General features: G+C 40.9%; 1 protein-coding gene across 7 annotated transcripts in view; it reads right to left on the bottom strand.

Annotated features, from left to right (window-relative positions):
• The window catches only part of B3GNTL1 (UDP-GlcNAc:betaGal beta-1,3-N-acetylglucosaminyltransferase like 1), a 109,772-nt gene that overhangs the window by 42,286 nt on the left and 53,974 nt on the right, over positions 1-13,512 (bottom strand). The gene's annotated exons all lie outside the window — the stretch shown is intronic.

Below are 13,512 nucleotides of genomic sequence, written 5' to 3'. Positions count from 1 at the left end.
AGTGGTTTAATACACAATATGAATCTGATAATAAGCAAAGTGCAGCTAAAATGATCAAAGAATTAAGAGGAATCCAATTGTGCTACACATATTAAAAAGATTTTTTACATTCTTTTTTAATATCATCTTCTTATCCTGCAGAAATATTGACATCAAAAATAGAGTAGTTATTTACTATATGGCCCTCAGCATCTGCTAGCAATAAATAGGAAGGGCATCTGCATTAAAGGGTCTTGCTATAATATCAGAGAAAAACTATTAATAACTATCTAAAGGAAACCAACTGAATCAGAAAAGAAAATGTTGATTTTTTTCATTTGCCAAGGAGATGAAAATCAGTGGAGGAAGCAGATGCTACAATTGTACTTAATGCAATTTAAAATTTAAAACCAGAGCAGCAGTTTTGGCTGCAGTGGAACATGGCTGTAGCAGCAGCTGGGAAGGATCTGCTGAGCAGCTCTTGTAATTTATATCTCTGAGAGCTCCATGGGTCACTCAACATAAACACCCTTGTTTGTCTCACACATCCTGCTAAAAATGATTAAGATTTAAATGAGGTTTTAGGTCTGTGAACTACAAATTCTGAGAAAAGGTAGTGTAACACAAAAAAAGCACAATAACAATGTGTCTTAAAAATACTGTGGTTAAAATGATTTAATAATAATTATTTCCTGTCATTCCTTCACAGAATTTGGATAATTTTCCCCAGATTCCCCAAAAGTAGAAACAAGAACTTTGTGTGTGCTGCTTGTTTATCACAGGGACAAACAACTACAGCTTTGAAACTCAAGTACAATGTCAGCATAAAAAAAGATCAAAAGGAGTAAAATCAGATTTCCCCATAGGGCTCTACCCAACTTAGCTTTGTATTAAGTAAAATCAGTGTATCAACAATGAATTCCTATTTCTTATAAAATATATATTACAACCTCTTTTTGGAAATGGGGATCTCTGCCACATTCAAAACTGCACTCCACAAGCTGATCCTACAGAAAAACAAATCCTAGACCCAGAAGGTTCTGTGTACAGCAGTAATGAAGTCCAAGTCCTAAAATCAGTAAAATCTCAGAAAGAATCTTTTAATGTGATCAGGAAACCATTCCATCAACAGCATGTATGGCAGGCAAGCTGCAAATGTTCAAATATTTAGCCAGGTTGAGACATTGATGAGCAGGAATTTTGCACACATGCACATGTGTTATTCTGCCCCAGAAAAATTGTTTTGAGATTGCAAGGAGAAAAAAAGCAGTTTTTTTTAAAGGAAAAAATGGATGAAAAACAATGAACCTCTTGAAAAACAGGGTAATTCATCTATAAAAGACAGATATTTATGTGGTGATGGTTACTCACATCACATCCACTAGCATCAAGTCACCTCTTCTAATTTGAATTCAGGAGAGGAGCAGCAAGCTGTGATCTCCCAAAACTGGCTGAAGCATTTTAGCCACACAGCCAATATCATGATAAAAACATCATCTTGAAAAAAAACCAAACCAAACCAAACCAACAACAAAAAAACCCCAAACAAACCAACCAACCAACCCACAATAACCCCACCAACAAACAAAACAACAATAACAAAACTCCACACACAAAAAAAACCCCACCAAACATAAGACAACCTTAAATACTGCCAAAAGATGATAAAACTAAAGAGGTTCAATACCCTCAGGACTTGTAAATTCAACTAAAACTGTAAAAAATGACACCCACTGGCATTCATTTGAAAGCCTGTCTGTGTCAGTGTATGGATGGTCACTGAGGAATCAGCACAGAGGAGGAATTCCAGCTCCGGTCTCAAACCTCCAAACTCACCAACACCATTTCCTAAAGAGAAAAAATACAAAATACTGCCTGGCAAGTCCTTCTTGCTAATGCAAATGAAGAGGAAACATTGCCACTTTAATGCTCATGAAAAGTTATCCTGCTCAGCCAAAATTTCAATTTGTTTTCCTGCTTCAGTGAAACACAAGAAAACTTAATTTTAGGTGGATTTAGAGAACATGGCTTTGATTTTTGCTGCTGTTGGTGCTGTACAGCTGCCATGGAGGTGAGAGATAAAATACCCTCAGGCTGATGAGAACCCCCCTTGGATTTCAGAGGAACAGAGGGAAGAACTTCCATGGTCCCTCCACACCCTTTGGGTGCTTCCCTGCACCAGGAGTGCCAAGATCTCAGCACTGCAGCAAGTGAGACACTTCAAGCACTTGAATGTGAATTGGGCTGTTTATAGAAACCTCTTCCCTTCACTTCCAAGGGGAACTTCTCACATGTTTCATACTGTGCCACGGTGCTGTGTTTATAGCAGCTGCCACTTAGGAGAGACATAGCCCAGGTTTACATACAGTGTCTGCAAAATGTAAAATTACCAAGTGTTACCAAGCAGCTGGACAGTGTTTGAATTCAATGGGAGATGGTTCTGTTTCTGCTTATATCAGTGAAACACTGGACCACATTCACTGTCTTCAGTGGAACTGCTGCATCCAGTGCACAACTGATGGGATATTTGTATTTCTGATCCATCCTAGAGCTCTGCTGCACCCAGAGGATCCCTGCAGGCAGGCAGAGGGGCTCTGGGAGGGGAGCAGGTGCATTAGGTGTCCCCCCAAGCCACATCAGGGAGTCAGCAACATTAATTCATCACTGGGATAAAGCTCATTGTCAATATTATATAATACTATATATATTATAATATATACCCAGAACAGAAACATTTCTGCTGCAGTGGCCTGCCCAAAGCCCAAATCATTTGGACATCAAGACCATACCTGAACATTTTTAAGGAAGTATAAATATTTTAAATATTTATAATATTTAAATATTATAAATTTTTTTAATTGCACAACTGCAATTTAAAAAATCCCATTTTTATACACACTGAGCAAAATAGAATAAATACACAGCTTCAGCTGGAGCAGACCTACAATGATCCTCCACTGCCTGAGAACTTCAGGGCTGACCAAGTTAAAACATGGTTTTGGGGGCACTGTCCAAATGTCTCTTCAACACTGACAGACTCAGAGGATTGACCACCACTTTGGGAAGCCTGGTCAAAAAATAACAGACACTTTTATTTTGTCACCACCAAAAGATGATTGGACAAGTTTTACTCAGCCTCATCGTATTACTTTGGATATTTCAGTGACAGGCTGGGCTTATTCTCAGTTTCCAAGTTGTAAAGTTTCCAACTTGCAAGCTTTCAGCCTGGATACATTTCTGCACATCCTCTCCCTTGGCTCATCCCTGTTAATTCCACTGGGCCCCACTGGACATCCCAAACCACGTTCAAATATTTAGCCAGGTTGAGACATTTATGAACAGCAATTTTGCACACATGGACATGTGTTATTCTCCCCCAGAAAAATTGTTTTGAGACTGGAAGGAGGAAAAAAAGCAGATTTTTTAAAGGAAAAAATAGATGGAGAATGATAAGGCTATTGAAAAACAGGCTAAGCCTGATGTTCCCTGCTCCCACAGCAGTGGCACCATGGGTGAGGTGGCACTGGGAGCAGTTTGCCTCTCATGACACCCACAGTCAAATTCCTGAGGCTTTCCTTCAGGTAACACCAAACAAACCAGTGATCCCTTGAAGAAAAAGGAAAAGGATATAACAAGGTCTTCGAGAAAAGAAAAAAAGAATAAAAGAAAAAATAATGGACAAGACTCAAAACTTCCTCTGCTGTCACAGCTGTTCTGGGCTTTGAATTCTGTTTAAATATTGTTCAGTCTAACAGTCAAACATTCAGAAGGACACACAGCATTTGCTGGGCAACAACCACCACCCCTGGACTCTCTCATTTCTGCTGCACCCTGAGACCTCTCACCTCTTCACACGAATTGAAGTAAATAAATGAAGGGAAACTTTTAAGATCAGTGTCATGATCTAAGTATTTCTGGCAGGAGTACACTAATACAAGCTGCACTGCAATGGAATTAGTTAACAAAATTCTAGTTTAAATAAAAACGTTTGTGCCTTAAGGTGTTAGTTTGTCTGTGGAGCTACACAGAGCATTCTCAGGAGAGCTATCAGTGATTTAAACCAGCTTATTCAAGTTAAAACCAGCAAGCTTTCCCCCCAAACCCATGCTTTTGGTAATCATGGCACTTCACAGAAATTGCAAATTACTCCAGCTTTGGTAGTAGTTTAGAAAAAACTCAATGTTTACTGCATTAAACTGTGTATAAATCAGAAGTGCTATGAAAGCAGAATGGGTACATAGAGACAAGTTTTTTTTACACTGCAGTGTTTTAGCAGAGGGAACCACCTTTTAAATCTCAAATGAAGTTTTTCAGTGATGAACACTGATACAAAAATTTGCTTTTCAAGCATATTTCATTCCTTTCATTTTTGGTAAATATGTCTGGGTCAATGTTCTTTTTGAATCAAACAATGCATATTTTTGACAAGCTTAGTGTTTCACTCATTTTTTCAGTCTTATCACCTGTTGTCACAATAGCCTTGTCATTCTATATTGTTCTAGATAATTTCTTTTCTTTCTAAGACAGACTTAACTATTGCTAAGACTAATAAGGTCAGTAATTGGTATTGTCCAATTCAACATCATCTCTCATTAGCCAGCTGCAAACTCAGGATACCCTCAGCACTGCAGCTGCTTCACAAATCCAACCACGATTCTAAACATCAACACATCAAACAGCAAAAGAATTTCCAATCCAAATCCATTGCATATTAAAAAACATAATCTTGTCAGGAATGTCCTTCATGTTCCAAACATTTCCATTTAGCCAGAATAAACCATTCCCTGGACAAAACCAGGAAAGCAAGGCTTTCTAAAGCAGGAGTGAAAACATTTATGCTGTATTTTTGAAGCTATTCCCGAGCATGCAGTTTTAAAACCAGTCTCAACCAATCCAGTTAATGTTTCCCAGCTCCTGGATGAGCCCTCAGACAGCAAATGGACCCCACAGCTTTACAGTAATTGTGGAAATGTAGAAATGCATCCTCTGCTACTGTGTGGGCCTGGGCTGTAATTCATTTGCAACAGCTGGAGCAAAGCATTACTTTGCCATTTTTGCTGCTTTTCATAAACAGCAGGAATTGTCCTGAAAGCCACTGGCCCCCATCCCACAGCTCCAAGGCTGTGCAGCCCTCGTGCAAAACTGACCCTGGTGGCCACCAAGCCACTCTCACCTCCCTCCTCAGCAGGATGGGGGAGAAAACAAGATGAAAACTCATGGGTCAAGATAAAGGCAGTTTAATAAAAACAAAAAGAGAAGGCTGAGCATGGAAGCAAATTAAAAAATAGAAAAAAAAGATTATTTATTCTCCATTTCCCAGTAGCAGGGAATGTTTGGCTGCTTCCTGGGGCCTCAGTACACAGAGAAGCTGCAAATGCCTTAATAACCAATGTCCCCTTTCTTTCCTCTGGCTTTTATCACAGAATCACTGGGTTGGAAGAGACCTCAAAGATCATCGAGTCCAACCCAGCCCCAACCCCTCACCCAAACCCTGGCCCCCAGTGCCACATCCAGGCTTTGTTAAACACACCCAGGGATGGGGACTCTACCACCTCCCTGGGCAGCCATTCCAGAACTTTATCACCCTTTCTGTAAAACACTTTTCCCTGCTATCCAGCCTGTATTTCCCTTGGTGCAGCTCGAGGCTGTGTGCTCTGGTTGTGTCAGTGCTGCTGGAGACAGAGCCCAGCCCCAGCTGAGCACAGGCACCTTCCAGGGAGTTGTCCCTGAAGGCGCCACCACACTGCAGGAGCATCCCTGGGCTCAGCCAAGGCTGGGTGTCCTGGCCATGTCCCCTCCCAGCCCTGCAGGAATTTGGGATCCCTGCCCAGACCGGGCCAAATCCCTGCTGTGGTGCCCAAACCAGCCCAGATATCAGAGCAGAACAGTGAGGAGAGGGAACTGCAGCCCGGCCAGACCCAGCACCTTGATTCGTACATGAAAAAACTTCTGAACCAAAGGGCAATGCTGCTCTGGTTCTGAGTGCTTGCAAATCTTTGAAGGTATTTTGTTAGCAGCTAATGGCAGTGAAGAAAAGCATGACTACACATTCTGTCCTCAGTTAAGAGGAGTAAACAGCTTCCCCCTAAATTCAGCAAAAGACACAACAGTGTGCTAAAAAACTCCATTAAATAACTCACATTCTGATGACAGATCACAAGTTTCTATACTGTAGGGAGAAAATACTTAAAAAGAAAGGCTCTTGAAACTCCCAGATTATTTATGTCACCCTTGGGCATTTCTCTCCTGGTCTGAAAATTAAGAGAAATTGTTAACACAATCTTCTGATCAAAGAGCATCACTGGGTAACAGAACATAAATTTTGCTTTTTGTGTTTGAAAAGGTAAAACATCAGTGTCCTCTGGGAAGATAAGAAAAATAATCACAAGTAGGATTACAAAAGAAAAAGTCAAAGATAAAAGAAGACTAAAATTCAGCTCTGCTGGATATGCCCTCAGCCTCCTCTGCAGATGCCCCACACCAAAAATGCCCAGACACTGCTGAGGTGTCCAAAATCTCCTCAAGATGACAACTGCAGCTATTGACCTTATCCAGCAAAACCAAATTAAATTGAAACTTCAGTATGGAACAGATACCTGAAGCAAAATGAAGAGAGAGAGGGAGGGAAATGGAGCAGGGGGGAAGGTGGTGGAAATTAAAGCACTCTGTGAAAGGCCTTTGGGCAGGACCCAAAAACTGTAGATAAGACTGAAAAATCTACAAGGCTGGGGACAGCAAGAAAAGCAATTGCTTGGCTTTGCTTCCTTTGATGCTTTAAGTAGAAAAAAATCCAGATTTTGCATGGATAAAGAAACTAGATAATGACAAGAAATATCTGTTGCTTTCATCAGCTTATCCCACCACAGCAACAGCTCAGAACACCCCAAATTTTGCCCATCTACACAACCCAAAGGAGGTGATGCTGTGTGTATGGCTAATACCTTTCAACATGTTCTAACACATAACTCCACACTCAAGTCTAATTCACATGAAGTCATTTTAAAGAAAACAAAAGTAACATGATACACCAATTTATTTTATAAATGTCTCCACTTACAGACTGAAACATGTGGATTTGTTTTAAATTTAATCTACACTGTTTAACTGATGAATTTCCTAAATCCATCCTAAATTAGGCTACATCAAATAGAAACCTGTAAATATATTTTCTCACTCTTTGTCCAGCTGTAGAGGCTATTAGAATATATCAAAAATCTCCTTTACAGATTTCACCCAATACATGGAAGATGAAGAGAATAATTTCAATCATTAATCAAAAATTACTTCTTGCCGTTAACATTTGCTCTTTTTTGGTGTCACAGAAAGCAGAAATCACAGAGGACTAAGGTTTCTATTTGACTTTCAATAAACATTGCCTGTCAATGGAATCTGCTCCAAGGTTAAGGGCCAGCCTGGAATCCCCCCCTCCCCTGGCTGAAGGAACTGGGACACTGGTCTGAAATCAGGGTCACAGTAGCTGCTGCTTAGGAAGAGGTGCCAGGGGATGCACTTGCACAGAATATAGATTTTAATATACCAAAATAAATCCAACCAAACAGAAAGCTTGTTCACAGTTCCGCCTCATTTCGTATTTGAATATGGACCACATGCTTGGGGATTAAGCTGGTGAACCCAATCTGTCTCTTCCAGGAAACAGCAAAGAAACAACGGGGCTACAGAGCTGTCAATTATTTCATCCAGACCAGCTGTGCACCAAGCTGAGCCCCAAACACAGCCCTTACTGCTGTTAGAACATCTCTGTAACAAGAGCCTTACCCACAGAACACGCTGGACTGAACCAGTTCTCTTCCCACAGGAAGAAAAATCCTACACATTAATTCTGCAGAGAGGACACCCACAACAACACCCCTTCAAATATCCCTTTTTGCATGTAATACTTTATTTACTGGGATTTACTGCATTTTATCACTCTGTATAGAAAAGAAAATAAGCTGGGAAAATTGCACTTGTCCTTGCTACATTGGCTTTATTGCTGCCCAAATGATGTTTCACCAGACAGCAAGCAGACCTCTAAGGAGAAAAGAGCCTGCCAAATTCTAGAGTTACAGGTTAAAAACCAGACATGAGCAGCACAGGATCCATAAATCTCAGGCAGCACTAAATTGAACTGTAGTTTATTCTTCTTTTTGATCTCACTCAGCAGCTTAACCAGGCTTTCCCAGTGATCAGGACCTAATACTTTAAAGAAAGACACACAGAAAAGCTGACAGTTTTTATCATTCATTTCCAATACTGATGCTTTTTTTCCAGGTCTTTTCAAGAGCTGATACTTGCACATGACTGCAGAGGTACACAGAAAAATCCTGATGGGGAAAAAGGCCCCCATCACTTCTTGTCTTGCACTTCTAAGAAAGTAAATGTTTATGTTTTGAGTTAAGTTAATGACTTAGTTAGTTGTGTTTAATCATATATGTTTTGTAAAAAGCTCCTGGGCAGTGACACTTGGAGTAGGAGCCACAATCTTGTTGATGAGGGATAAACTTGTTAAATGAACTACACAAAGAAGCCAATGAAAGTCTCAACTAGGAATCAGAACAGAGTGAGGGAAATAACCACCTGTACAATTCAGACAGTTCCAACAGCCTGAAAGCAAAGTGCACTCACAAAGCTGCTGAAAATGTCTTTTACACCACCAAAAGCTGATTTCTGGATGTGCATTCACTTCATTGTTTGAATTTTCCCTGTAAAACTTGTCCTGGGCTCATTTTCTCCAATCTCCTTAAAACCTGGACAAGAAAACTGCATTTTTTTGCAGTGGAGAAACCATTTGGTCCTTCAGATCATTTGAGTTACCACTGAAACAAACATGCAGGAGGAGACATCACCTTGTGCTTAACTTACTGTGCACATATTGTGATTAATTGTGATTACCTAACAAACTAATTGTGATTATCCAACAAACATCCCACAGCCAAATGGACCCATTTCAGGGATGTCAGGCTGCCCATGAGACCTCTGTGTTTTTGGATAGGAAAATACCTGCAGCAACAAGACCCAACTGCTGAAGTTCTGTTCCCAGCTGACATCAAAAGACTTTGAATCTTAAGATCCAGTGGCCATGAGTGTTTTCACTTTGCAGAATATTACAAATATTTGAATACCAATCAGACAGGTGCTTTTTTAAAAAATCATAATAAATGCTTCAGGAATATGCTGATGACAGAAAAAGTCAACAATAAAAGTGCCCACCTCACGTTCCAAAATCCCACTTTTTGTTTGCACTGTTTGCATCCCCCACGTATTTCCTAACCTATGGCAGAAGTTTGTGATACAAGAATAGGACCTAAAAAGAGAATACTTCAAATAGAGCATCACTTCAAGAGATGAGGTAGATATTTTATTGCTCTTAGGAGCCACTGCCACGAGTGGTTCCAGTGCAATTCCAGCAGGTCAGAAATCTGCCTGCTCTCAGTAATCAATGCAGAGTTCTCCCTGTGGCTTTGGCAAATTCCCCCTGTCCCACTGTGGCAAGCATGATCTGAAAACTCTGAACATAATTCAGTATTGAGACAGGAAAAGAGATTAGAAATGAAAATCTTGTTCAAAGTTGATACTTATGCCAGACCCACCAAGTTGCTTAGAGAAAGCTTTATACAGAGAGTTAAAGCTGCTTTGTTAGGCAGCTTTAGAAATATTTTGAGCTGTGGGAATTTCTCCCCAGTTTGCCCTTCTTCCCTCCCTTTTTTAAGTAAGAACTTGTATTCAAGGCCAAGCTTCAGAAATCATACAGGGCCACTAGGTCATCTGCATTACAATGCCTGATTCAGCATGTATTTATAGCATAAATTATGTTTCATTAGAAGAAAACTGTTTCCTGTCAAAATGGAAGTGCTCGATTTTGACAGTTAATTTCTACGCCTGACCAAGAAATAGACCCCAGTAAAAAACTAATTACCTTAATTTTATCTAATGTGGAGGCAGAGGGTACAATTAGAGATTCATAATTTTATTATCTGGATCAGAAGATTATTTTTAAATAGACAAAGAATGGTCCTACATAGCTATAAACATATAAATGGTAAAGATCCTGGAGTAATAACCACATCTGTATTGGTTACATTTCTATTTTAGTAATGGTTTATTTTTTCCTTATGAAATCTACATTATTTACCTTAACAGTTATAAGCTGAAAGTGATCACAATTTTTATCTTAGAAAACTTTTGCTTGGAAAAGAAATTTTGTATAATACAAGTTATATTTTGTATTGTTCCCTTCCAGAGTAATAGATGATTTCTAGGGCCCTGCACTGCTCTTGCCAAAGCAAAGAAATGCAATGTGTGAATAAAACAAGTTACATTGGTAACATATCTGTGACTATAAATACATCAGTGCTGCCCAGTTTCATTTAGGAAAATAATTATAATAGTTCATAATGATGGAAATTACAAAATACCCTTTTCAAAATGTGAATTATTTCTCAGCAAAAAAGTTTCTGTAATTCTATAGTCTAATCATACTACAAAGTATCTAAATTCGAGATATTAAAATCAAGTTTTATTTTTTTTGGGAATATTTCCTGATCTCTTCAGGTCTTAACTTTGGTCTTAGATGCAAACAATAATGCTTCAGAATACCAGCACTTCCAAATAGCTTGAAAATATAAGCAACACTGATAGATTTCATTCAATGAAAATGACATTAGCTGTCAACAATCCAAGTACTATGAATGAATCAGAATTCCTCTTCTTTATTAAACTCTCCTAATCACACAATTACTGCTTGTTAGGACAAGTTCCCTACACAGTCCTTCTGTCAACAACAAATAATCAGCTTCACCCACCTGAAAATTCAGATAAACTATTAGAACTAATAATGGGAAACCTGCATAAGTCCAGTCTTTGTCTCCATTCAAAGCATTTTCAAGCAGATGAAAAGCCCCAAGTGGACTCAACAAGACTGAACTGTGTTTTCATCTGCTCTCTTATCTCTGTAAGGCACACACATTTTGCCTAGGCACCACACCAACCATTCCCAGCTGAAAACATGATCCATTTGCATCTGACAACCTTTTAAAGTTGTCACAGGAAAATCAGTGTCCTCACACCCACCTCACCAGCAGGCAGAGGAAGCACTCCAGTCATGAGCCTGTGGCTGTGTCTGGAGACTCAGAAATCTCCAGCACCAACAAAACATCAGAGCCAGAGGTGGCTCCTCCATCCCTGGCTGTGTCCAAGGCCACCTGGATGGGGCTCTGAGCAGCCTGGGATGGTGGAAGGTGTCCCTGGATGGGCTCTGAGCAGCCTGGCACAGTGGATGGAAGGTGTCCCTGGATGGGGCTCTGAGCAGCCTGGCACAGTGGATGGAAGGTGTCCCTGGATGGGCTCTGAGCAGCCTGGCACAGTGGAAGGTGTCCCTGGATGGGCTCTGAGCAGCCTGGCACAGTGGAAGGTGTCCCTGGATGGGCTCTGAGCAGCCTGGCACAGTGGAAGGTGTCCCTGGATGGGGCTCTGAGCAGCCTGGCACAGTGGAAGGTGTCCCTGGATGGGCTCTGAGCAGCCTGGCACAGTGGAAGGTGTCCCTGGATGGGCTCTGAGCAGCCTGGCACAGTGGATGGAAGGTGCCCCTGGATGGGCTCTGAGCAGCCTGGCACAGTGGAAGGAAGGTGTCCCTGGATGGGGCTCTGAGCAGCCTGGGATGGTGGAAGGTGTCCCTGGATGGGCTCTGAGCAGCCTGGCACAGTGGAAGGTGTCCCTGGATGGGCTCTGAGCAGCCTGGCACAGTGGAAGGTGTCCCTGGATGGGCTCTGAGCAGCCTGGCACAGTGGAAGGTGTCCCTGGATGGGCTCTGAGCAACCTGGGACGGTGGAAGGTGTCCCTGGATGGGCTCTGAGCAGCCTGGCACAGTGGATGGAAGGTGTCCCTGGATGGGCTCTGAGCAGCCTGGCACAGTGGAAGGTGTCTCTGCCCATGGCAGGGGGTGGAACTGGATGAGTTCTAAGATCCCTTACAGCCAAAACCATCCCAGGATTCGATGATTCTACAGAAATTGTTCTGTACCCTTGACCATGGCAGTTTCCCACATTTTCTCCAGTTTCCCACATTTTCTCACAGGTGATTGACCTGGGACTCACACCCAAGTTCCTCACCTGGAGCTATGCATCTTGCCTTAATCCACCTTTAATTTTTGCTGCAATTGTGAACCCTGCACACTGAGGTGTTCTGCTTGTCCATCTCCCTGCCACAGTTTAGTGATGGAAATCAGACCAGGCTCCATCATTTTCCCCAATACAAAACTGAAGAAGTCAACTCAAATTAAAAATGCCATGCACAGAAATGCATTTCCAAGAGGCTAGCAGTGCTTTTTATAGAGGATTATGGAACAAGGCACCTCAAGCTGTGATGATATTAAAATAACAGCACAAGCTGTAGGAGAAGAGCTTTGCTGAAAATCTAACATAAGGGTAAATTCCCAAGATTAAAGGATTTAAACAATGAGCTGCCAAATGAGGCTTCTATGGGTACTTACAAGATGAATTACTATTTTAAAATCCATACAGAACTTTCTTGTGCTGCCCAGTGAAAGCCAATATGGCCATTTGTCCCATCACTCACTCTAACAGCCCAGTCAAACCATGTCCCACGAACAACTACAATATTTAATAGACCCCAAATGCAGAGGTGTCTCCTTCCTGTGGGAATGAGACATGAGAAGGACATTAGAATGTACAATTGCCAGATCCTCAAGGCCTGGCTTTGGATTCCACATAGCTACAATCACAGAAACGACAGTTGGAATATGTAAAACTGAGGAGAAAATAAATTTACTGGAACAACCCAAAGTTTCTGTAGCAGAATAAACATATCCAGTAATTCTGATGTTCTGCTGCCTGCACAACACAGCCAGAAGAAAAATTTAATTAGAGAGCTGTGAGAAAGTAAACAAGAGCCACATACCCACATAAGTGCTTTTGTCTTTTGCTCTACACACACAGCATTTAGGAGGAAAAGGCATTATTCTGCATATTGCCAAAAATATTGCAAGAACCACTACCAGTAATCAGGGAGGTGACACACACAGTGTCAATGTCTAAACCTTCTATAATAGTAGTTCCTAACTGAAATTATTCTCTCCTGTCAGATTGAATGCCTCCAAATCATCACCTGCATTGCAACACTTCCTGCTATTTCTCTTCTACTTTCATCCTATTCTATCTGAAAGAGAACATTGTAAATACTTATTTCCCCAGTATTTACTGGGAAATTTTCCCAACTTCCCAGTAAATATACTCCATATAAATATATATATATATATTTGCTGTGTACATGAAATGACACATCTATATGTGTATATATGTACACACAAACATCTGGAAAACACCCAGTGCCTGCAGGTGCAGAACTGCATCAGCTGCCACCAGTTTGGATTTTTTTATCTTGACACTGGGCTCAGTACTACCCTGGATACAAGTAGAAATATAATTTGCTTTTGATTTTTGAAGAGCTCTAAGAAAGTTAGAAAAGCTCTAAGAAACTTCAGTGTGCACCTCTGACTTTTGTTAGAGCCTTTGAAGC

This window comes from Agelaius tricolor, unplaced genomic scaffold (genome assembly GCF_023055355.1).
Source record: "Agelaius tricolor isolate 1412-34295 unplaced genomic scaffold, bAgeTri1.0.p SCAF_35, whole genome shotgun sequence".
NCBI lineage: Eukaryota > Metazoa > Chordata > Aves > Passeriformes > Icteridae > Agelaius > Agelaius tricolor.
This window is presented reverse-complemented; position numbering and strand designations above follow the sequence as displayed.